The sequence below is a fragment of the Protopterus annectens genome, chromosome 1.part1, assembly GCF_019279795.1.
Source record: "Protopterus annectens isolate FY-2018-M chromosome 1.part1, PAN1.0, whole genome shotgun sequence".
NCBI lineage: Eukaryota > Metazoa > Chordata > Ceratodontiformes > Protopteridae > Protopterus > Protopterus annectens.
The window spans coordinates 1,338,917,548-1,338,943,328 of record NC_056726.1 but is presented as its reverse complement, the minus strand read 5'-3'; the positions used below and the strand labels follow the sequence as shown (position 1 = coordinate 1,338,943,328).

The 25,781-nt window shown below is 39.8% G+C and overlaps 1 protein-coding gene across 2 annotated transcripts in view; it reads right to left on the bottom strand.

Annotated features, from left to right (window-relative positions):
- HDHD2 (haloacid dehalogenase like hydrolase domain containing 2) overlaps positions 1 to 24,736 on the bottom strand; it is a 564,975-nt gene extending 540,239 nt beyond the window's left edge. Inside the window, exon 1 of one of the 2 annotated variants that reach the window (XM_044081827.1) lies at positions 24,606 to 24,736. The gene's annotated coding sequence lies outside the window, so the exon portion shown is untranslated. Of the gene's footprint in view, positions 1 to 24,393; positions 24,413 to 24,605 lie in introns of those variants that run through there. The other variant, XM_044081837.1, reaches the window with a different exon arrangement.
- Between the last annotated feature and the right edge of the window lie 1,045 nt (positions 24,737 to 25,781).

Sequence of the window (25,781 nt, the reverse complement as noted above, 5' to 3'; positions counted from 1 at the left end):
TCATCAGCGAGTCTGTCCATCTCCTAGGGCAGATGCAGCCTATCAGTGGGTTTCTGCTAAATTTAATATGGTAATACTGACATGAATAAAGTGCGAAGCTTTGCCTTCTTAGCCCCACATTCTTCAGATCAACTACATGCAATTCTGAAAAGCCTTTTTCCACAAACTTTGAAAATACAGATAACCTAGGCAGATTTGCAGTGTTAGAATCCTTTACTGACTAATAAAATTCACACATACCTCACCTCATATACATTACCATGCACATTGTCCAACAACAGCTGAATTACCTTCTTACCATCCTCAAACCCCATTTTTGGGGGAAGAAAAATCAAGGAAAATTTGCATGGTCTACCATTGGGGAAAAAATCCTTGCCCCTGCCAGAGAGTTCTCTTGATTCAAAACACTAACAATAGATGAGATGACTGCTGCTCTAAAATTCTCCTCTTGCCATTTCAGTATGAGCAAGAGCAGTTTACAATGACAAAACATGGATGGAAAATGGAATGGTGCTCATCAGAAATTTATGGATAAGATGTAGCCATAATGGCCGAGATGGCTTATGCTACAAGGATAGCAGCATATCATTATATATGAGATAGAGCTTGAACAAATGTATTTTAGAGTAAGCAAATTAAGAGTACTTTGATATGGTTAGATGTGTTCCTTATAAAATAAATACATCTGGTGAAAACAGCTGCATCTATGAATACAGCCTAGATTTTTATGAGGCTGCTGAGCCCATTAAATGTTCAGAGACGATACTTCCGTGCTGACAGCATTGAGCATTCCTCCCATTTTCTGACTAAATCCTCAGCACCAATATATGTGGTCAGCTGACATTTCACTTTGGGGAAGGGGCAGAGGCTCCCAGGACATGAGTACATTCAAATACAAAGCTTATTATTATATTCAGAGCCTTGTCTACAAAGTCAGAATAATTCAGGTTAATTACACTCCGGTAAGTTCAGTATCAGACTACTGCATACCTTAATTAACACACATTTATAAATGGCTTCCAGTAGTACGACAGATCCTCACTATGGGGTTATGGTATGTGCGACTTGGTAAGCTACCAAAATCCTTGAATAGAAGTATTTCTAGTTTGTTTGTGTCTTTCGGCTTTTCCCGGTTAGGGGTCACCACAGCGGAACTCAGGTCCACTAATGATTGGCAGTAGATATTTACGTACTGGCTTGCCGGGCCTAACGCACAACCTTCAATGAAGGAAAGCCCATTCACGCATGTCGCCACACAGAAGACGCTCTAACCGAGGATCGAACGGGCAACGTCTAACCATGAGGCGACAACGCTACCGCAGCACCACCACCGCAGTCCAGTAGAAGTATTTCCGGTACAGGGGAAAAACAAAAAACAAACAATGAGTTTCTACAAACCATTGCCGACAGTCAAGCTGAACTTTCAAGGCAGTAGTGGTTGATATTCCGAAGTAACATCGCTAATGTGCAGTTTATGTGGTTTCTATAATAAGACAGAGGTAAGTATATCCCCTAAATTTTTCATTTCTTAGAGGTACAGCCATTTCAGAATTTCTATGTGCATGCAGTAGGGGTATAGATGAGGCTTTTTTTTTTTTATTTTGATGGCTGTATTCTGTACAGACTTCTTGTGATCAACCTTACCTCGTCTTTTCAGCCCTTTACTGCCTTTCATTCATCATACTTCCCGCTACTTGTTGTATCATTCTCACACTTCTAATTTCCATTCATCTTCCCTCTGCATGCCTCTCTTACATTTACTCTGCCTTCTCCCCATGGTATCCTTTCCTGCAACTATTCTCTTCATACCTCTCTATATAACTATATGCTGCTATCCTTGTATCATAAGCCAGTTCAGTCATTATGGCTACATCTTATCCATAAATTTCTGCTAAGCACAATTCCATTTTCCATCCACGTTTTGTATTGTAAACTGCTTGTGGAACTACATGCTGTATGTAGCATATTCTTGCATCTGTAAATATGTACATGGGTCTACTTTTTCTTATTGAAAGCTCATGCTTTTGAAAAGGAAAGTATGAACCCATTTATGTGAAAAAAGTGCACTAAACAAAAGTGCACTTTCGCGACTACCGGTTCATCGAACCGGTAATATTAAAAAAAAACCCAAAACACTGCAGCACCGAAGCACGCTACAGTGGGGTTAAGGGAATATACCTGCTGCGCCCCCCCCCCCTGCTACTTTATATATACTAAATCAGAGATTGCACTACAGTGGGGAAACCCCCTGCAAAAATGACTTTGTAGTGTGGTTTTTTTTTTTTTTTTTTAATATTACCTGTTCAGTGAACCGGTAGTCGCAAAAGTGCAGTTTACTTTAAGTGCACTTTTGCGTAAATGGTTCATACTTTTCCGTTTCGAAAGCATGAGCTTTCAATAAGAACAAGTAGACTCATACATATACACACACACACACACACACACACACACACACACACTGGATATAAAAAGTTTACACCCCTGTTAAAATGCCAGGTTTTTGTGATATTTTAGACACCACAATAAATCATTTCAAAACTACAATGACATTTTCTGAATATATTTGCAGTAGCATATGGTCTTTCTCTTTCAAATAAATGTTTTAATTTAATTTTTTGCAACCATACACTATGACTACACACACTTTCTGACAGCACAGGCAACTAGTTTATGTCCTTACAGAATTTCTGCATCAGCTCCATCCTGGGTGGCATCCAGTTGTAATGCAAATGATTTATTCATATCAAAATATTTCATTACAGTTGGTTGTGTCATTAACTGACCAATTCAAATATTTTTTCCTGCTCATTACGAAACACCATTCCATAATTTGCCCCGATAATTCCCTTAAAGTCACGTATATTTTCTTCATAATTTGAACAGATTTCAAAAAGTACTGTATTACACCCAGAATTAAATATTTGCTTATCCTATGTAAGAGATATCTGGACCACAGATCTGTATTTCTAATCTTCTCATTTTAAGCTTTCTGAAATTAAAACCTGATCCATGTTTCTCAGTTCAATAAATGACATTATACTCATCAAGCCTGTCAATGTAATGTCTCAGACTATCAGTAAATGAATGTTTTGCCATGTTCTTCCTGGTCTCACTGCTTAGCAGTATATAATCAAAAGCTACAATACATTCAAGCTACTCATCAACTGAACAGCTCAGGCTCTGTTGAAACCAAAGTTTGAGGAATCTATCATTTTCCTACAGGTGTATTAAATACCGAGTTGAACATTTTTATGCTCATGTGGATTTTACTAGGCTTCAAAGGACCCATACTATTAATTCAATCAGTAGACTTAAAAAGCAAAGTTCCACAGTGAAACTCCAAAACTATATTTTTATCCTAATATCAATACATCATACCCACACTATGTTTCCTACTATACTGAATATGCTATACCAAAAAACAGCCATCATGCTACCTGCCCCACTGCTTTGGTCATTTTTACATATTTTTCTCTCCCAGAGACTACTCAAATCTCCTTTTTATGACTCATGGTAGACAGAAGCAGCAAGATGCTTTTCTCGACTCTACTTAAAGGCTATACTATGACTCACACGCATCATACACAGCCTCTGGAATCTGTTTTTTTTTCCCCTAAATTACCCTGACTTGTGATTACAAATAAGCTTCTGCTGCTAACCTATTCATGGTGAAGTGTCAGAAAAACAAAGCTTAATTACAAGATTTTCCTGAGGTATCAATACGTGTGTTCCTTCAGCAACTTACAGACATGGCCCTAACTCTCGCTCTTTCTTAGGGATCAGACTTGATAGTTTACTGTAGGAGCATTGCTGATACATGAAAGAACTTTAATGCACATGCAAGCTACTATCTGTACTTCCTACTGTCTACAGAAGGGAATCTGCAGGTGTTTAATCTTGAATTATATAGAAAAAGGAATTACTACATTCATCTGTTCAAACCTATTTTCCTTGCATGACTGTAGTCAAAATATATGTGTAATGAGCAATGTAACTCACCATACTGCCCACAATTATTCCATGAAATAACATTCATACAACATGAGTGACAACTAAAATTACTTGTATTTAGTTTATACTCTAAGGTTTTCATAATTAAATTCTCTAACCACTCGTTGAAAAAACAATTGGTTGTAATATTCTTACAAAGAGTCTTTACTATGCTACTTAAAGACATTCAGTCTTTTATTTGCTACTAAAAATACTCCTCATAACATGTGTGCCATATTCAAGTCCCCCTTAACCTGTTGTAAAATAAGGAAAATAGATTTAACTGTTTTTACTTATCACAATACTTCAAATTGCTGAATTGTGTAATTCTCTGAACCTGTTCTATTTTATTAATACGAGTTGTCGACTAGGGATACCATGTCAAGGCTCCATATTCTAGATTTTTTTGGGCAGATAGACAAACCCCTTCAATATGGCTCTAAAAGATCAACCTATGACTGCCATGTACTCATAAATCTCAGAAGATTTTAACATGTTATAATACTGCATTATTTACGATATATGGTCTATTACATGTACTTGAAACAAAGGATATGGCTTATGTCATATGACAATGTGGATAGTTAATGCACTTATGATGGATTGCCTTTAGAAGTTCCAAGTCATCTGTAAGGAACAAAAGTACTCACCACTTTGTGTTGTAATAATTTGTAGAGACTATCCAGTCTCAGCATTGCTTTTTTTATTAGTACGTATCATGATCTTTTGCCAGCACATTGGAGGATTTATAGAGTCGATGTGTGTGTGTGTATTCAGATACACACAATTTTAAAGTGGCCAATTAACCATTACATTTAGAGAGATGAGAGGAAAATGGGGTACCCACAGGTAATCCATGCAAATATGTGAAAAACATACAAATTCTACTAAGAAGTTACATGGTGGCAATGAAAGAAATCTCACACATTGGCACTGTGTAAGACAGACTTGAACCAATGAGTCACATTGAAGCCTGTATAAAAGTGTTGGGGCACTGAAACATTTGCTTTTATAATCTATACTAAAACCTCTTATCCTGATTTTACTGCAGAGTACACCACTGCACTCTTAAAATGGCATAGTGAGTGCTACTGAAATCAAGAAGTGGAGGGGCTTGAAACATTTACTTCAATACTGCCTTCTACTCATTCAGTAAGTAGATCCCCAGTAAGCTTCTCAAACAAGGTCTTTGAATTCAAAGAGGCACCCAGAAGCTTAGCCTTCACATCAGAAAGATGAGGAGTCCTGAGAACATCTCCTTATAATAAGAGCTGTACATTCAAGAAGTAGGAAGGGATTCACTGCATTACAAGCACACACTGTCGCATAAGTCTATTGCATCTGCAGTAGTGGTCAGATTCAAGAGCTTATTTTCAATGTGTGAACCAGGCAATAACTGCAGAGTATCCTCCAGTTGTTTTAAAGTAAATCTCTGATAATAAGTCAAGTGAGGTAATTAGTTAATGATTATAATTGTTGGGCTGGGAGACGTACATATGGTCAAATCCATCTACCACCTTGTGCTCTTTGTCGGGAGACAATGTGGCTGTTGCTGCTATTTTTTTTTCTTCACATGCTTAGGAGAAAGAAAGGAAACAACTACATCTACTTTCAGATTTCTATAAAAATCTTACCTGTCCATGGAGTAAAAATAAAGATTTAACATACTTGTACAAGAGACATAAAAGTTTGTTTGTCTTTTGGCTTTTTCCCGGTAAGGGGTCGCCACAGCGGAACTCCGGTCCGCTAATGATTGGCAGTAGATTTTTATGAAACGCCGAGGTGCCAGCTCGACGCCCAACCTTCAACGAAGGCACACCCATATATGCATGCATGTCTTTTGAACGCTACCCAACCGTGGGGAGGACATGCAGACTCCACACAGACGGCACTCCCAAGCCAAGCTAAGATTCGAAACGGGAGAACCTCTTGCTGTGAGGTAACAACACTACCGCTGTACCACCGCGGAATTCACAACAGACATAAAAGAACAACTAAAAACCCGGAAACAACTTGCAGGTCTTTCTGTGATGATTCAGGAGGTGGCATCAACAGCAAAGACTTCCATCTGCTGGTGACAGTCAAGCAAATTCAGCAACATAGCAACCAAACGCTCCCTGTAGTAGATGCAAATAGTTTCAGTCATCAGTTGGCTTCCAGCATCAAATAATCAGCCTGGCAGTCATAACCAGCATGCTTCTGACTAGTCTGGGATACTCTCCTGACTGATATTACTGATTCTTTGTTCCTTTTGACCGGAAAAGGAAAGCCAACTGTTACCAAATATAATGTTCCACGTCCGTCCAGTGCAAGGTCAGGTAGGAACATGACTAGAAACTGTGCAAGAAAACTGACTTGACTGGTCCCACAACATATCCAACATGTGCCTAATGTTTCAGAAAGACCAACGTGAATTTAACCAAACTGACTTACTGACAATTGCCAATAAAACAGAAAACCTTTTAGGATGCAGTTAATACAGGAAGACATCTTAGGGGAGGTTTTACACCATCCGAAGTTGGTGGATAACAGACTTAGGGGTAGGTTGCTAAAAGACTTTAAAACTGCCAAGAGTTATAGGATACCTCTCCCATTGTAGATTTATTGGGAGAAAGTCTCCTGGAAGACCTGGATCATATTTGTGCATCTAAGATTTATATGGTACTTGGGGGTATTACTGTGTATCTACCCAGGAATGTTTGGAAGAAAGAAGTTTATAGTGAGCACAGTTTTATCCCTGGAGGAAGAAGGTTATTAAAACACCCCTTGGTATTACTTCCTTCCACCATATTGCAACTTTCTGATTACAAGATTCGACATTACTCATTTCAGATGGCTCTCAAATTATAGCTAGGTTTTCCCAGTTGGATTAATGTTGGAGGTGTTCTACTAAAGAGTGAGACGAGGTTCATATTGTTGTTAAGTGTTCAAAGTTCAAAGAATTTTAGAAGGTAGTTTTGAAGTGGTGTGCTGTTTGGAATTTTGAGGAGGAATGAGAGACAAGTGGCATGTTACTTAGGTTTCCTATCACAGATATGATTCCCATGTCACAGACTCCACTTTTTCAGGGCTATGAATTACAACGAACGGATGCATTACCTGAAAAATAAAAAAATGATGTCCCTGGGTAGGCTGACTCCAAATTGGAAATCATTTAAAGTATAATATTAAATAACTTTCTATTATTCCTCAGCTAAGAGTTCTAGTGAAATCTATTTTTTCTATTAAAAAATCTGTAAAATTTTTGTTGAAGTTACAGGACTGCATTTCTAATGAGAATGAAATTACTCAATGAAAAAAGGTGACTTTACATGTATTTTCTGTACGTAATTCAAGATTTGATAACTGATGGTATTTTGTTTTACTAAAATGCAAGCAATGCTTACACTTCTCCCTGAATGGAGCTTCTTCCTCCTTTTCCACTTATATCCCTTCACCTATTACTTCCCCTATATTTTTATTTGGAAGGCCAGGACATTTAAGAAACTGCTCACTAAATGGCAATCACAATTCTTCTAGTATGTAGAGAGGAACTAGGCTCGACACAATACAAGTGTACTTGTTTTTGTAACAATAGCTAAAGGTTTAATTATTTTATTAACTTATTTTGCCAGTTGTTAACATCAGTAACACAAACTTATTTGTACATTTTGTGAGTAAACTCTTCTACTTCTTGTTTTTCTCTTTTCCACTAAATTAATTTTTAGGACTATATTTCATAGTACGTTACTTATCATTGTAAATATACCCGCTGCTTTATATACTCCCTATATCTCAGTGTTTTTTTTTCTATAAACATTTCGTAACTGTTTTTACGAGCCCAGGTCATGACTAAAAAAGGTCAGCAGACCAGTTCTTTCACCCAGTTAACAAATGGAAATAAAATATGATGACTCCGAGATATCTTGTGTGACACAGTGGTTAACATTGTCACCTCACAGCAAGAGGTTCTTCGGTTCGATTCTCGGCTGGGGTGCCTTCTGTGTGGAGTTTGCATGTTCTCCCTGTGTTCGCGTGGGTTTCCTCCGGGTACTCCAGTTTCCTCCCACATTCCAAAGACATGCATCTGGAGCATTTCTCCCTGGGCATCCACTGAAAACAGGCTCTGTGGAACCTAGTCGGACTTTCCCGGTCAACAAAATGATAAATAAAATAAAATAAATAAAAATAAACATGAATCTGGGTCTCAGCCATACAATGTTCCACGAGGATTGCAAAGACATTTCTGTTGGAGTCAGACTGTTTTACAGAACCAGTGCCTGCACTATGATTCAAACTGATGGTAAGGAATTCCGAAATAAGGCAAATAATTCTAAATTACTTCCTATGATGATGAAGAGGCTGTCATAAGTGGTCCTTTCATTTTCTTATAAAGACTAAGGAAATGCCATATTGTTCTCAGATGGGTTTGTCTCCATGAGTAATGTCTGAAGCATGAATTTCACTGCATTTCCCACAAATAGCTCCCATTAGCGCTAAGTAACACACTCTGCAGTAGAACACAGAGATATCTGTAGGCATCTATCAGCAGGCAATAAATAAGATCCCAGGATCAAACCACAGGTATTCCAGTTGCATTTAAAGGAGTCCATAGCTGCTGTGGGAAGCCCTGCAGATTTGCTCTACTAAGTGGCTCACATTCACTTGCTCATATCACCCAAGCTTGAGCCACAGTATTTGAACGTGACAGCTTAAGCTAGTATTTTTTCATTATTTCCTTGATCACTCTAAGGTAAAGTAAGATCATGTTCTTATTTCGGCTTTTCCTGGCTAGGGGCCGCCACAGCGGAACTCCGGTCTGCCAATGATTGGCAGTAGATTTTTACAGTGCCGAGGTGCCAGCCTGATGCCCAACCTTCAACGAAGGCATGCCCATTCACGTATGTCTTTCGAATGTCACTCGACTGCGGGGAGGACACGCAGAAGGCGCTCCAGCTGAGAATTGAACGGGAGAACCTCTTGCTGTTATGCGACAAGGCTACTGCTGCATGTATTTACATAACAGTGTGTTATGAGTGATCCAAGATAGTGCACCTAAAAGAATAGCAAGACAAGTTTTGCAATCCTGTCTTTGTTCACTCACTCCTCAAGGTGCAGTGACTTTGTAGTGAGAACTACAAATTAAGGGGGGGGGGCATTTATTACATTTCATATTCTTTCATAAAAACGACACGTTCATGCATTTCATAAATGTCTACACTCGGGCTGATGTGACCAGGCTGCTGTGTTGTGAGACTTGATGACTCGGGTAGATAAAAGTTCAGCAAATGCAGTGTTGCCCAGTTCTATATGTTGCCAAAGTGGTGACATCAAATCCTGACATTAGAACTAGAAATTTAGTACTCTATGCTGGGCTTCCAAGATCTAAGATTATGTTTGCTAGAATTTGTTTCAAGTTAGTTGTGTCTACAAGTGTCAGAGACTTATTCTCTTGAATAAACTACAGATAACACTTTGCTTCAAATTCTGATATGGACTATTTTTGGAGTAACTGCTAAGGTCATACTATGGCATAACAGACAAGAAAGTGATTGTCATCAAGACCCTATCAGGTAAGGACAAGATGATGCTTGACCACTTAATCCTGATGATTTCCAGCTCTTAAGTAGATGTGGTCTAATTTACACTTGGGATATCCAAAGGGTCAGCAGTCAGCTTAGCTTATGCCTAGTCCAGTTAAAATCCATAACTTCCTTAATAGCCTTGGATGGAGATAATACCTTAAACAGGATATCTGCATAAATCTGAAGGCAATCTGAAAGGCTGCAGAGATGAAAATCTCTCTTAACATTAATATGCTATTATCTGTATATAGGATTACTTTATACCTACTGCTTGTTTTGCTTAGATTCACCATGTGTGAACAAGGTTTATATCACCTGGTTTGGGAGACAGGGTTTCAAAAAGGAGACATGGGGAATCTTTTTTTTTTTCTTTTCTACACCATTTTTGCACCTGTTCCTATCAATCATCAACTATCCCTCTAATTATACATAGTCCATTCACTTCCTGCATACTGGGACTTCCCCACCCCAAGTGTTGGTTTGAAAACTATTCTGGGGCATGTCCTTCAGGCACAATTGAGGGTGTTTTGTGTCCTTGGTGGCATCCTGGCAATTAACAGTGTTTTTTAATGGTCTAACCTCACCCCTGGAAGGGGTAGTGCCGTTCTCATCCCTGCAGAGATTCACAACATTTCTCCACAGGACTATACAGTCTTGTCTACCCATCTCGAAGGCTACCACCTGTTAGTGGTTTGGTGAAGCTAATGCCAATCCTCAGGCCACTTATCAGCACCCCAACCCCTCCTCAGAGGAACTTACACAGTATACAGCTGGCACTGTCCACCCTCCCCCAAAAGATGGGCAAAACCATTACTTCCTGACAGCCCTGTCATCTGCTTGAAACACTAACTGATGCTAGGTCATCAAAATCACGTGAACCTGCAGATGAGGAGTCCTTGTCTAGCACCTTTACAAACCCTGATGCAGGGCCTAATATAGTGTTTATCTTGCATACAGTCCTTGGGTGCAGTAAATTTGTTTAATGAGGATAATCCACTCTTTGAAGAATCCAAATTTTGTTGTGGTTTTCAAAAAGAAATACCAGTGTCAAATGCCAATTTACCAGTGAGGCTAGGGACAGTTTGCTGTCACTACAATTTTTACAGAACCATGAATCAGTAAAAGTCAAAATCCACAAGGTGAAGGGTGGGAGTAAAGTGCGATGCCAGTCAAGTGACATGCAGGAATGAAATGAGTTAGTACAAACAAGATGCTGTCAATGGAATTTGGTACCTAGGACTTGGAATGACATCTTTGCTTGGAAAGGAGCAAAGGCTTGTTCAGGAGTTTGTAAAGTGCAAAGTAAATTTAGTCTTACACCTACACAGAACAGTGGTTCTGGAACTAGACTTCTTGATTTGGGGTGGTCTTTCTTCCTCTTGGGAGCTGACCTTTGGACAAAGCTGCATGTAGGTGCTGGGATCCTCAGGTGCCTCTGGCTGGATGTCATTCAACTGGAACTTGTGGAAGTAAATGGCAGGGTTGACTCAATATGACTGAGCTGGAAAAAACAAAAACAGCTATTTGGAGCATCTGACCTTCATAGAGGCTGTGAAGGCAGTGCTTGATAGGGTACTGCCTACCAGTACTGTAGTTCTTCTGGGACTGCAACACTTCAATGCTCACATGGGAAGTGATGGAGATATCTGGAGTAGCGTGATTGGGAGGACTGAGCTGAATCCAAGTGGAAAATTGCTTTTAGTCTTCTATGACAGTCACATTCTCCATAACTACTACCATATTCAGACACTCGGTCTCACAGCCCTGTCCCTGTAGCTTATAAGCATAAATCCCTGACTATGACTGAACATCAGTTGGCATCTCAGATGCTGGAACAACTCACAAGGGAAAGATGGAAGTGAGCAACTTATACAGGATCACTCGTCTTAAGAGTGAGAGCGATGCTGCTCCTAGTAGGCCAATTGGTCATATGCAACTGGAGCTATGCACATTCACAGTGCTCATAAGACCAGAAAGTGTGAGGCTTGGGATAGTGTTGCAGCACGTACACATGACATTTAGAAACTGCAAGGCACCACCACTGCAATGCAAGTGTTCCAGCCACCAGGGGGGTGAAATTATGACAATGGAAAGAAATAAAAACAATGGCTGTGTGCACGACCCACTCAGTAATCTGTTCTCACTTAAGGGGTGATGTAGGACTGATCAAAGGCAAGGTTTCATGGTCAGCAGGTAACAGGGAGAAAAAAGATTTAAAAAAATTCTGCAAGGATTCTCACACGTGAAATTAAATTCCTTCACAGGGTAGTTGGGCACACCCTCCATGACAAGGTGAGGAGATGCACCAATCAATGTTTCTCTAGACTAAAGGGAGCTGCTAAGGTATATTATGAGGAAGCCCATCTAAACATCTCCCAAGGAAGATGGATGAGACATAGGCAGACCAAGTGAACCTTGGAGGGATCATATCTCATCCCCTGGATAAGACAAAGACTGTTGCGATGGACTGGAAAGTATGGTCTACCATGCTCAGTCTGCCACTACCATGACAAACAGTTTAGAAAATGGATCATTGGAAAATTAAGTACATTTTCCAAAGAAAGTGACTGCCATAAAGCCAGGTATGAAGACAACTTAGTCTCAGTGAATTAATTGTAACCCAGCATATATCAGCTTGAATACAGTTATGCAAATAAACATTTTATTGTCAGGATTTTGTAGGCGAAAGTCTTTGAACTCTTTACATACAAAGACTGAGAGGGCATAATTCTGGTTAATAGCTGAACTCATTCTGTACTATATTAAATCCCCTAACTAGTGCTGCAAAGAGAGGCATATTTAATTTACTTATTTATTTAAGTTTGATGACCGGGGAAGTCCACTGGGCCAAGAAGAGCCCGTTTTCAGTGGAGGCCCGGGGAGAAAAGCTCCACAATACTTGCAAGTTACATTTCACATGTTATAAAAGGACATAGTTCATACAGCTAATTAAACATTTACAGATAAGCTCCATGAAATTTGCAATCGGCTTGTCACAATGTTACAAAAATGAAAGACATAATTCAATACAGAAATTTCAACATTTACATAAAGTGAATATTTTTGTTGTAAACTCAACTGTAGGTTTAACATTTCAAAATATATAGCTACTAGCCATTAGTAGGTTAGGAAAAGATTATACAAGGAGAGGGTAATAGTATATTTGAGATTGGAGAGTATAGCACAATAGATATTAGAGAGAAAAATAGTTTTTGGTAGGGAAGGGATTGTTTTGGGTGGGATGAAGTAATAGTAGAGGTAGTTGGATGAGTCAGTCAAGGTGGAATGGGGGGGGGTTAAGTCGGGAGCGTGGCAAGGGCATTCCCATTTAGAAGAAAGATGAGAGAGTAGCTGAGATTTGAAATTTGTAAGGTTAGGTAGGTTGCGTAGGTGTGTGGGGAGAGAGTTCCACTGTTTAGCTAAGGAGTGGGACAGCAGTAGATGGCCAGGAGGTCATGCAGGTTTGTGGACCTAAAGGAGATTTTGTTTTTTGGATCTGAGTGAGCAGTTGGGAATGTAAAGTTTTAAGGAAGAAGCGAGCTGGGCAGTTGGCAGGTTTAAAGATGAACTTGTGAGAAATGGTGAGCTGTAGGAAGTAGTTGGGGAGTTGAAGCTAGCGGAGGGTGAGGATGGAATCTCAGTGGTGGGATGAGTTTTTTAATTGGTTGCAAATTTGGAGATCTTGTGGTAGCAGGATTCAAGTTTGGACTGAGGGCTAAGATGGAGATTGGTGAAAAGAGGGGCACCATACATAAGGGAGAGGAGTAGGAAGGTGGATGCAAGAGTTTTGACGGGTAGAAGGGCTTAGGAAGTGGTTGTGCCTATAAAGGAGACCTAACTTTTGGTGGGTTTTCTTGATTGCAGAGCGGATGTGGGTGTCAAGTTTTAGTTCATCAGTAATGATGCTAAGAAGCTTGGTGTTGGGAATGATTTCAAAGAGGGTGTTTTGTTTTGGCTCCATATGGTGAATATGGATTTGTCAGTGGAGTTTTTGGTAGGGGAAAAAACATTAGTTTGGTTTTATTTGCATTTAGTGCCAGATGGTTAGACTGCATCCAGGTTTCTGTTTTGGAAAAGGCTAGCTGGGTTTTTGCTAGGAGCTCAGAGGGGGAGAAGGCTGAGCAGATGATTGTTGAGTCATCTGCATATTGGATGATAGACAAGTCTGGGATGGATTGGTGAAAGTTGTTAATGAATATGTTGAAGAGAAGAGGGCCAAGAACAGAACCTTGTGGGACACCTGTGGGTGTGGGAAGGAAGGGGGGGGTTTGAAGTTTTCCATTGGACAGCTTGTTGGTGGTTGGACAAGTAGCTGGAAAACCAGGTGATGGTGGTGGGAGAGAGGTGTAGGGTGGACAGTTGGGATACAAGAAGGGTGTGTGAGATGGTGTCAAAGGCCTTTGACAGATCTAGGAATAGTCTGGATATGAATTTGCCTGAGTGGCGTTCAAGGTTTAAGGTTTCAAGAAAGGAAAGAAGGGCAGTCATGGTGCTATGGCCAGGGCGGAAGCAGTGTTGGGTAGGGGAGAGGAGATTGTTTCGTGTTGGGTGTGTCATGAGTTGTGCTTGTATTGTTTTCTCTAGTATTTTAGAAAGAGGGGAAAGGATGGCAATAGACCTGAAGTTGGTGGTATCAGTATTTTTGCCACCTTTGTGGAGGGGGGTGATGTAAGCATGCCACCAGATAGAGGGGAAGCAGGATTCTTGTATGGATCTACTTATAAGAATAGAGATGGGAAAGGCAATGCAGTTTGCGGAAGGTGGTGGAAAATCATCGGGTGCATTGCGACAGGGTTTGAGTTTGAGAAGTCTTTTTATAGTGCTTGTGGGGATGGGCTTGAGGAAGAAGGATGTGGAGGAAAGTTGATGACTGGGGTGGTGGTGTTGGAGGAGGGGTGGGAAGGAGGCTGACAGTTTAGCTATTCAGTCTATGAAGAATGACTTGACCTGGCTGGCTGCTTCAAAATTGGAGAGGTTGGGGTCTTGGGCAGGGGTTTTCTTTGTTGCCAGGATGCAGCACGGATGAGATGGAGTCCCAGAATTTTTTGGGATTTGTTGAGTGCAAGGACTGGAGTTTGGAGTAGTGGGCTTTGCAGTCTTTAATTATTAGTTTTTTTGTGGAGTTTCGTAGCTGCTTATACTCTAGGAGGGTGTTAGGGGTTTTATGTTTTTGATATTGTTTCCATTTTTTGTCCCTTTGGCGCAAGGCTAGTTTAGTATCTTTTGATAGCCATGGTCATGGGATTGGTTTTGATGCATTTGGTTTGAGGGGGAGCTTGCTGATAGAGAAGGGTTAGGAATGAGTGGTTAAAGTAGGAAACAACATAGTCTAGAGGAAGGATTTTTAGAGGGGGACCAGTCAGTACACTTTAAGCATTTGATGAAAGTTAGAGGGTTGAAAGAGGAGATGTTGTGGGTTTGGATGTAGTGGTGTTGTTTATGCAGTGGAGATGGGAGACAGTCGGCGAAGGCTGGTATGTGATTGCTGAGAGGATCAGGTAATGTTCTGGCTTTGGTGATAAGGTTTGGGTGAGTTGTTAGGATCCAGTCAATGATGGTACCATCTTTATTTGGCCTGGTTGGAGACTGTATTAGTTGGGAGAAGTTATACAGGTCAATTGTGTGGGATGGGGCTTCAGAGTTAATAGTATTCCAGCTGATGTTGGCATCACCGAGTATACAGGTTTCATTTTTTTATATTGGAGGAGAACCAGTACAGGATGTTTTCAAGAGTTTTGATATTGTCACCAGGGGGAATATAGAGGGCAGCGATACACATGGACTTGTGGTTGTTTATTTTTAGTAAACCTATTATAATTTCAACATTGGCAAAGGCTGGTATTTTATTTTAGTAGGGAGTTATGGTATGGGAGGTGGGGTAGATTATTGCTACTCCACCACCTTTTTTGTGGGCTCTGTCATTGCAAATGATCTGGAAACCTGGTGGTAGGATTTCGCTATTTTTATATATGTTTTCAGCCATATTTCAGAAATGGCGGTAATGTCGGGGTGGTTATGGGAGAGCCAGGCATTCAGGTTAGGGATTTTGTTTTTTAGGCTTTGTGCATTTAAGTGTTGTGCGAATGGACTTTCAGTTTGTGGGTTGAGTGGAGGGTTTGGTGAGACTGATGTTAGAGATGGGTCCGGGGTTGGGCTGGATGTCGCCGACTAGTGAGAGAGAAATGTTGTGGAGTAGAAGAGTGAGGCAGTGTGTTGGGCAAGTGTAGTGATTTTCTGGTACCACATTTAAGAGGGGAGTACAGGGGGTTTGGGTTGGGAGCAGTTTTGCTTTGAAAAAATAGATTGGGTTAGAGGTAAAGAGTTAACATGAGATAGATGAGTAGGATGGGAAGTGAGGTTGATGGTAAGATGTAGTGGAGTGTGTGTGATGGTTATGATAAGGGTTGGGAAAAAGTGTGAGATAGGTAAGAGAAGAGAGAGAGAGAGAGAGAGAGAGACAGAGACAGAGAGAGAGAGATTAGTAGGGCAAATGGGGTTATAGTGAGAGATGTTATGCACAGCATTGTAGGAGAGGTGGATGTTTGGGGTGATGTAGATCTATAGGTGGGTGGTCTTTGGCTTAGGTGTATTGTGACTGGAGAGGCGCTGGGTGGAGAAAAGTTAGGGGATGTATAAACGTGAATAAAATAAAAAAGCCGCTGGCTCCAAAATACTCCACAAGAAGTCAGTTTTATTGCTCCAAAACAAGTTAAGTAAGCGTTTTCGTCTTACTACATTGAGTAAAACTTCAGACAAACTGACACTTTAAATCAGTAGTCATATATACCAATACAAACTTAATCACATGTTTAAATTAATGAAAGATTTAAAGAGCAGACACCTAAAATTGCACACTATTAAAACACAGAAGACTCATCAGTAAAAACTCAATGTCAACATTTGTTTACTAAGAAACATTCCTAAAAGGAACTATGTTTAAAGTAGACTTTAAAACACTAAAAAAACATTCAAAAACATTTAAAGTGAACATACGGCAACCTAACACTGTACATTCAAAGTAGCATATGGATTCTCCTTATAACCAATTTAATAAATAATCTTAAGACTTGATCTTGATGCATAAAGTGAATCAAATGCTGTTAACAAAAATGTTATAAACAGATATATCCTAATGTTTACAACTGTTCGTATAACGTAAGATAAGAAAAAAATATCTCTGAAGGCTCCTGTACTTTAGTACAGGCTAAAGAACTCATGTCGTTCAGGCCTGGAGGGCTATTAGCGTTCAGCCTTATTTGCCACAAAAGTTCACGGATTTCTAACATCAAATTGAAAGACCCTCCCCTAGGATCATGTTCTATCTGTTCGATAATCTGAAAACAAAAGCTGTGCTGGGGATGCTCCTGTACATGTTTTGCTAGAGCGTCCAGAGTGGAAAAAAAATTGTAAACAGTTGCAACAAGTTTAACAATAAAATGCAGCAAGTTTAACAGTAAAAGGTCATTACTTCCTTAAAGTAATTAAACCTATAGTTGCACACTAAATAGGAAATAACCAAAACAGTACAGGTATTTTACAGGTGAAGTTGTACACTTAATTTAAAAGCAGTGAGAACAATGTGTTCTAGTAAGCTGTTTAATAAAATTAGACTAAGTCAAGCTGAAACAGTGTATTTCCAAATTGTAAACAGTGAAATGCAGCAAGTTTATATCAGTAAAAGGTGATTACTTCCTTAAAGTAAGCAAACCCACAACTGCACTCTAATTAGGAAATGACTGAGACAGCATAGAAATTGTACAGGTGGGGTTATACGCTTAAGCAAGTTGCTTAGCAGAAGTTTTCACACACCAGTGCACAGCCTCTTAAAATAAATTAAACAGAAACAGATTCCATTGAATCTTCTACATCACAAATGGTACTTACAGTTGTGCACACTACTGAGGGATGCCAGTGGGACAGACAGAAACATAGTATAGTCAGGCAGAGGTTTTTAGTATTTAAAGATGGTGCCACAGCTCAGGGGAGGAATAAGTAAACTCTCAAGAGGAAGAGGGAGCATATGATACTTCTTGCAGAATTCTGAAACCAGGCCATTTCTAAGGGCCTTCTCCCACTTAAGGTTTATTAACTGCTACCTCCACATCCTCTGAATTTTGCATTTGTTGTACAGTTAACGGAGGGATATTTTGAAGAAAGGAATCCTTGAGGTCATGGCCTAATGACAGAGGACTACAGCAGAGTTCTGGAAAATAATCAGTCACTATGGCTAGCAATTTCAAGGATCACATGTTCTTTATACCCCATTTAGGACTCTTATTTATTCTGCACTGGCCACTTTAATTCTCACTCCATAAGACAGTCTCTGGTCACAAGGTGCTCCAGTCACTGGCTTAGTGTCTACAAGAAAACAATGTTTCTAAAATTTGCTGATCTAATAAAACTTATTTTTTAAATAATTTTGAATGAATATCAAGTGACTGAAGACGAGATTTAGAGTAAGTCTCAAAAGTCTGTATTCATATATTTTATTGATTCACAGATATTCTAAGGCCACTGAATCATATGACCATTCCCTCCTTCTTGTATCCTCTCTCAAGCCACAACTCCTTTCTCTTGGAAGGACATACCAGTCAATCCCAGAGTGAATTTGTGGATAGTCATCCATTTACCTAGTTTACGTTTAAAGGAAAATAGCAAGTTGCCCTGCTTAACATGCAAGGGACATTTATTCCAAAGGTTTAGGAGATGCTAGTTATAAACATGGCCCTCTACTGTGCTTTAACTGTTGGTGAAGATTTAGTTCCCTTATTCTAGTACCCCTGGAAGTATCTAACTTGTGGAGAAAAAGGAAGCCCATGACAACTGAGTCTCTGATGGCACAGTAAACAAGACAGAAATCTCCCCCTCAAACATTTGTAGACCAGTGAATAAAGGGACAGAGCATCCAGTCTTCCTTGATCTCTCACAGACTTTAGGACTGTGAGCTTTCTGATTAGGAGCCTTGAAGCCCTTTTAACAGTTTCATATGTTTAATGAGATATATCCCATAGGAGCGTTTTACTCAATAACTGACTTGATTAATTATAAGGGAGAGATTACCTCTTTAGACCTTTATATTCTTTAAGCAATAAGCCAGGTTAACTGAAAGGACTTCCTGACAAGCCCTTTTACATAACAGTCAAAAGAAAGGGCGCTATCAACCCAAATAACTATGTCTTTGACTACATTTATAATGAGGGCAGAGGTTGTCTATCAAAACTGATAATACTACACCTTTTAATATTTAGTTTGAGCCTATTTTAATACACCAAGAGTTCATTCTGGAGGGCTTGGTTGTTATAGGGAGACTTAACACGGGCAACCAAGCCCTCCCCAACTGGCAGTCATCTCTGTTTGGATATCGGAAAAGAAAATACCAAAAATGAGAGGAGCCAGTACTAGGCCCTGAGAGACACTACTGGTCACATTCATACTTTCTCTGGAGGCAGCTGCCTTACCACATATGAGTCAATTTACAAAGCACTTAGCTTTGTATAACAGCAGCATGAAAATGTTGTTGAAGGCTTTTAGCCAGGTCAATATATGCAGTGTGTATTGCAGGGCTGCCATCTGCAGCCTCCTTAACCCTTTCAAAGAAGTTTACCAGATCAAATAGACTGGCTTTGTGAAAGGTAAATACTAACTGTTGGGGTTGATATCCCAGTTTATAAGGTCAGTTATAATACATTCCATGCCTTTGTAGATGAGGCTTATATGACTGACAGGTCTGTAATTAATCTACTTCAGTTGCAGGACCACCCTTAAGGAGGGACATCACCACTGCAGTGTGTAACGATGTGAAGTATTGCCAGCTATGCTCGGAGAAATATGGCAGTGGATGTGTAATATATGCCAGCACAGCTAGCTGGAGTTTTGTAAAGAATTATATGTCATTTGTATATCAAATTGATTTGCACAAGTGCTGGTGTTGGAAACGTATTTGTAAACCTGCTTGTGTTAAAAATGTACCAACAGTGTCTCCTGCTGGACAGAAAAGAAATATACATGTATGTTAGACTGTACTATTGTAACTGATTAAATGTATATATTATAACAGACAATACTGGAAGAGGAGAGATTAAGCTTGGCCCCAGTTAATTTTTAGAAAAATATCCCGAAATTAAATTATCTGGTTTAGGCCATAAAATTGCATCTTCAGTTCTGACTGCAGCCAGAGACAAAATGTCTGTGAAAACAAGGACTAGGAATCCTGCTGTATGGTCTTCAGCAGTGAAGTAATTGCTGGAAGGGTGGAAGTGTTGAAATTGTTTTATGGCTTCCGGATGCTGTAACACATCTTAGCAAAGCACTATCTGTATGTATGGTAACAAATATATGCAAGATTATGGTTCAGTTTCTAGTAAAGGGGAGTAGCATGGGAACCAGAAGTCAGATGATCAGATGTATGTATGTGATGCCATTCTGTAATCCAGGACTGAAATGACATTTTAATACTAGATGAGACAGAAGTCTCAGAGCAGTCTGTTTTTGGAACCTGACATAGAAGGATATTTCACCTACTTTACCTTGTCTTGCTTTAGTAAGTAACCATGGAATAGTCAAGTACTGTTTTTCTGTATCTGTATGAATCTGCTCATCTGTGTTATTTTAATATTTCCTGTGGCTAAAACTCTGTTTATTGTAAATAGATACTTAGTATTTTCATGTTGTTTAATTATTACTAAATATATTTAAACTTCTCATTGTGGCTCGTCATTTAGAGAATATTTTAACCTTTGACAGTACTTTTATTTATATGGTAACACTGTGGCCACTCTTAAGGGCCTTGACGCAGTGCTCAAACACTACCATTTCTATTAATATTAATTTCATAATTGGGTATCCTTGTAACAGCCTTAGAGTAGCTGGCTTAGGGGAGTCTGGTGGCAGTAACTACCTTATAGTCTGGGCAAAAGGTAGCAGAGGGAGTAAATCTGTCCCAGCCTTTCCCAGGTGTGAGTTTGTGCAAATCAAATCTCAAAGACTGTATGTGTCAGCTACTTGCAGCACTGCTTTCACAGGGAGGGTGTTGGGGGACTTGGCATGGACACTTGGCTGATAACTCAACTCTACAGCTGTGCCAGTGGGGACTCTTCTTGGGGACCTGGAAAGACGGAGAGACAGAAAGAGGGGAACCCAGACCCTGGACTGATTGTGTTCTCTGTGTGCTCTTAACGGAAATTGTGCTTGGTGCAGAGAGCTGCATCTGGAAATACTGTGTGTATCTATTTTTGTTCCAAGTGAACGTCTCTCACCCGTGTCAGTGGTGAGTATTCAGGCTCCTTGATTACTGGCTCAGAGGAGGGATATTACACAGTGCACCACTCATCAGGGACAAAAACAGTAACTTAACTGATGTTAAACTATATGAGGAGTATTTCTACAAATATATGTTTAATACTGTTAATTAAGCAAATAGGTATACTGTCAGGTCCCAAGGAATAACTATTTTTGGTCTTGATGATCACTTTTAGTAAATTCTCTTTAAAAGATAATGGGGGGAGCAAGGGATGCAGATATTTTGGGACTTTGAAAAGAAGTCTCAAGGGTGATGTTGGCACTACATTTCTTTGCAAGGATATTAATATTTGTTAGGTTGGAAGTGCCACCATGAACACATTCTTAGCAATGCATGACATTTTTTTTTGTTAATTTTCTAATACAGCTAAAGAAGGATTTATAATTATATTTCGCTTCAGAGGCCAGGCTAAGTTCATGGGTTCCTTTAATGGACCTGACAGTTTTCACAATTGTATAATGCTTTCGATACTATCCTTTAGAAGATGGTTTGGCTATAAAAAATAATTTAAGGAGTTTCTGCCTTTCTGTTGCGTAGTTTATTTATGGCAGTGAACACCAGAGTTGTTTGTTTTTGAATTTCCCATGATACATGGTTCTGGTAGGGACTGCTAGCTCTATGAATTTTTGTAAACAGGCGCAAAATTATTTATGAAGCTTGGTGCTGTATTAAAGTCATGGGAGGTGTAGTAATTGGCGTATTTTAATATTTTGTCACAGAATAGATTGAGGTTGCCATGTCAGCATTCCTTAAATTCAGTGGGTTGTAGAGTGCTGTAGGAGTTTTAGGGAGTTGAAGGGAGAACATCATAAGTTTATAGTCTAACTTCATGGTCCTGGGAGTAGGCAATTCCCTGGACCTTCACACAGGTACTTTCTAGGAAAACTCCCAATTACCCCCAAAGTACTGACTAGTTAAGTGACTTGCTCAGGGTCATACAGCAAGCAAATGAAGGCTGAGGGAATCAATCCCTGTACCATAGGAAGTAGGATGTTAACATATAATCTTAATCCTCTGTACCACAATTGCCACACTGATTGCATATTTTTGTAGCTTCTGTGCTATCCACTAATAGCCTTAAGTTCCACCTATGATTAAGAGGTATTTGTGGCATGCCCCCCCCCCAAGAGCATTCCACCTACATTTACAGCTTGTATTAAAAATACCTGTCATACACAGAGAAAGGGGCAAAGTCTCCAAGCCCTTCCGCCTTTAATAATTGCAAGTCTAACCTCCAATATTCAATATAAAGTCTCCTCATTCTAATAGAGAAGTTTAAACTGAAGATGCATCTTAATATTCAAAAGCATATTAGCTACTAGACAAAAGAAATTAAGTTGTGCAGCAGTTTCCCCATTTAAGAAGAAATGGGTATACTACTTTACAGTTATTCTGATAACTTGAAAACAAAAACTCCAATGAGCTCTTCACACCATAACCTGTGTAAACATTCTTGCTTGTACCTATAAGTACATCTTGCTTAAAGTTAATATCCCATCCAGTTAACACATAACCTCTCTTCCTCATGTTTTGTACAAAACATACCAACATTTTCTTGCAACTCTTGCTGAAATGTGAAAATACCTTTCCCAGACTACATGACTTATTGACTTTATGAGTCCAATTACTCTGCAATTTGCCTGTCTTAAATCTTACTCCCTCCCCACTTCCTGCTTTGTACAGGATAGGCTGCATTTTTTTTCTACTTAATTACATTCTCGAGCAAATCACAAAAAAAGAGATTTATCCGAGTTGTACACAGAAAAAAAGACATCTTATTATGTCATTAATACTGAGCTTTATGACAACAGTGCACAGAAAGTTTTGTCTTTGTTGTGGGCTGCATTATTTACAACTCAAGAACACGTGGAAAGATTAGTTGATATTCTTCTTCTGGCTTTTCCAGGTTAGGGGTCACCACAGCAGATCACCAATCCGCTCATGATTGGCAGTGGAGTTTTACGGTGTCGAGTTACCAGCCCGGCACCCAACCTTCCACAGAAGGCACACCCATGCACGCACTCACACCTAGGGCCAGTTTAGAGTGTCCAATCCACCTACAGCATATCTTTGGGATGTGGGAGGAAACTGGAGCACCCAGTGGAAACCCACGTGACCACAGGGGGGAGGAGGACATGCAGGCTCCGCAGAGAAGGCACCCCAGCTGAGGATTGAACCAGAGAACCTCTTGCTGTGAGGTGGCAACGCTAACTGCTGCACCACCGTGGCCGCCCTGTACAAAAATATCTGCCAAGTGTGCTATTATTAAAACTACACTCAACAAGTCCTTTCCATTTATAAGCTACCAAAGCATAGAAAGTAACCTTACATCCAATCAGCAAAACCAAATACACAACAGTAACTTTTAGATATTCCAATTAAGGACTGGCTGCAAAGGGCACTAAAACGGTGGAGGAATTATAGAGTACTCATCCATTTTACGTCAGAGATACTAAAAGGTGTTACTGTGTTTTGTAGAACCTCATTTTGGGCGACAAACTTTAGGGCTAGGGGTGGTTGAGATTATTGAACACTCGGTATATCGAAGTACCATTTAAACAGGCGAGAGGGGAGTTGGAAGGGGAATAGGGTAAGTGTGTGTTTGGGTGTTACAGCAAGGGTCAGGTAAAGGTACAGGTGTTGTGTGCGAGTGTGTATTTTAGAAAAAGGGTCGGGGTGGATTTATGATTGTAGTGTGTTGGTTCACGTTTGTGGGTGCCTTGTGTGCCTACAGTGTTATGGAAAGTGTTGTTTAAAGTATGGCGTGGGGTTAGGATGGTGTGTGTGTGTGGGGGGGGGGGGGGGCATGGTTAGTGTGAAGTCCACCTCGGTAATGTGTGTTAACCTCAACCCTACACCGAACATTTGCCTTCCCATGACACTGCCACTATTCAGATAAATTGGAGGCTAGATGTAAAGATAAGAAGATAAACTTGTTTTCCGTACACAGTTTCCATGTTTAGGTAACTCAGCCTTATTAGCATGCTCGATCTAAATTTTGTCTTTGTGTTTTGTTCAACATTAAATAAGTCTGAAATACGTTAAGTCCCTTCTCCCATGAACCCGATACACAAATAAAGCTCAACATATCGGACAGATTAGTGCAGTGACACATGGTCTCAACTGCTCACCACAAAAGTCAGGATAAAGTCTAAAATGATGGAGGGAGCAAAGACCGAAAAGTAGAGATAGGTTTTAAATATTAATCCTATACACTTAAAACATGTCAGAAGAACAAGATTTGTGATAGCATGCATTTTCTGAAGGAAATATGAAACTCATATGTACGCCATTATTCTGTGATTTGCCAGAAAACTAAACATTTTATGAGGGACCAACCGAAAGTGTGAGGCAAAAATCTAATAGTTGAGAGGTATGCCCAGTGTCTCTCTTATTTACATCACACATTAAACAACTAAACCTGAAAAATAAGCACTAAGAAGAGCGAGAGCTAACAATGCAGAACAGCCAACCTCATTTGAGACCCCTTGCGTCTCAAAATGTTCATAATGAACATAAACATTTCAGAATTATGGGTACCTGGATCTAACAACTGCACCTATATCCGAAATCTAAAGCTGGTAAACGGCAATAAACTTGCAGATGGTAATGCAGGACCAACCAGAACTGATAATTTCTATCTGAACATTAAGGAGAAATTAAACAACTTGCATTGTCAGACACTGCGCTACTATACATGCACTTAGAAGTAAGTATACACTCTTCTAGCATAGTCAGAAATCCAGACTTACTTCCCACCAACAAAACTCAATCCATAGTTAAATAAAATCCTAAAGAAACCAATCCGCTTCGCTTTTCTTTACGATAAGTACCACCCAATGAAGATCAGTCGGGGAAAAGCTAAGCGGTGATAGACAATGGAACTCTGGGAGTTGCAGTATTAAAAGCAGCATTTTTACGACGTTGGAGTTGCATTTTGCCGTAGTGGACTTATCGCTGAGGTTTCTTTATTTTTCACGTGAGAAATCATTTCTATCACACGCTAACCCCAACAAATATGATGGGAAAATAAAAAACGAGGCAGTATAAAGTCTGTAGACTATCACAAAATTCTACCACATAGGGTTATTTATTTTTGCTTCAGAAAAGAGGAGTTGTAAGACACGTGTCATCTTTCTTTAAATTGTTGTTGCCACTAATATATTGGTCATGTTGTAGTGTGAATTATTTTGTATAATAAACCGCTTAAAAAATCATGTGATAAGATGGATTCAGAAAATTATGTGAAGGAGTAAATCAAGCCTGAAAATAAGGACTTTCCTTCAAAACAGGAACAGTTTAGAGAACTGTTGGTGATAAAGAATCTTGCATAGTGTTAGTTCGGTTATTTAGTACAGTATCTGCGGTAGCGTTGTCACCTCACAATAAGACACTGTCCGGTTCGAGACTCAGCTAGAGCATCTTCTGCGTGGAGAGATGCGTAAATGGGCGTACCTTCGTTGAAGGTTGTCCGTCAGGGCTGGCAACTCGGTACGTAAAAATCAACTGCCACTAATTAGCGGAAGGAAGTTCCGCTGTGGTGACCCCTAACTGGGAAAAGCCAAAAGACACAACAACAACATGCACAGATCTAACCTTATGAAGCAAATTGGAAAAATCTGAAGCACAAAGCTAAGGCTGATGACCATAGCCGGCTTTAGGCACCAGCGAACCCTGCGGTCGCTGGGGGCCCATTGTTACTGGAGGGCCCCCAACCACAGCAAGTTATTTTACCTTGATATTTTGTAACTTATGTAAAACTAAGGAAAGCTTTACAACAATTTTGTATACTTAATAAACCAGGTGGGTAATAACTCTTATTTATAGCTCCTTTAAAATTCAAAGATATCTCTGGTTATAGTAACAGTGTTTTATCAAGTAGCAGACTTCGCAATCCCATTAAATATTTTGCCACTGACATAAGTGTC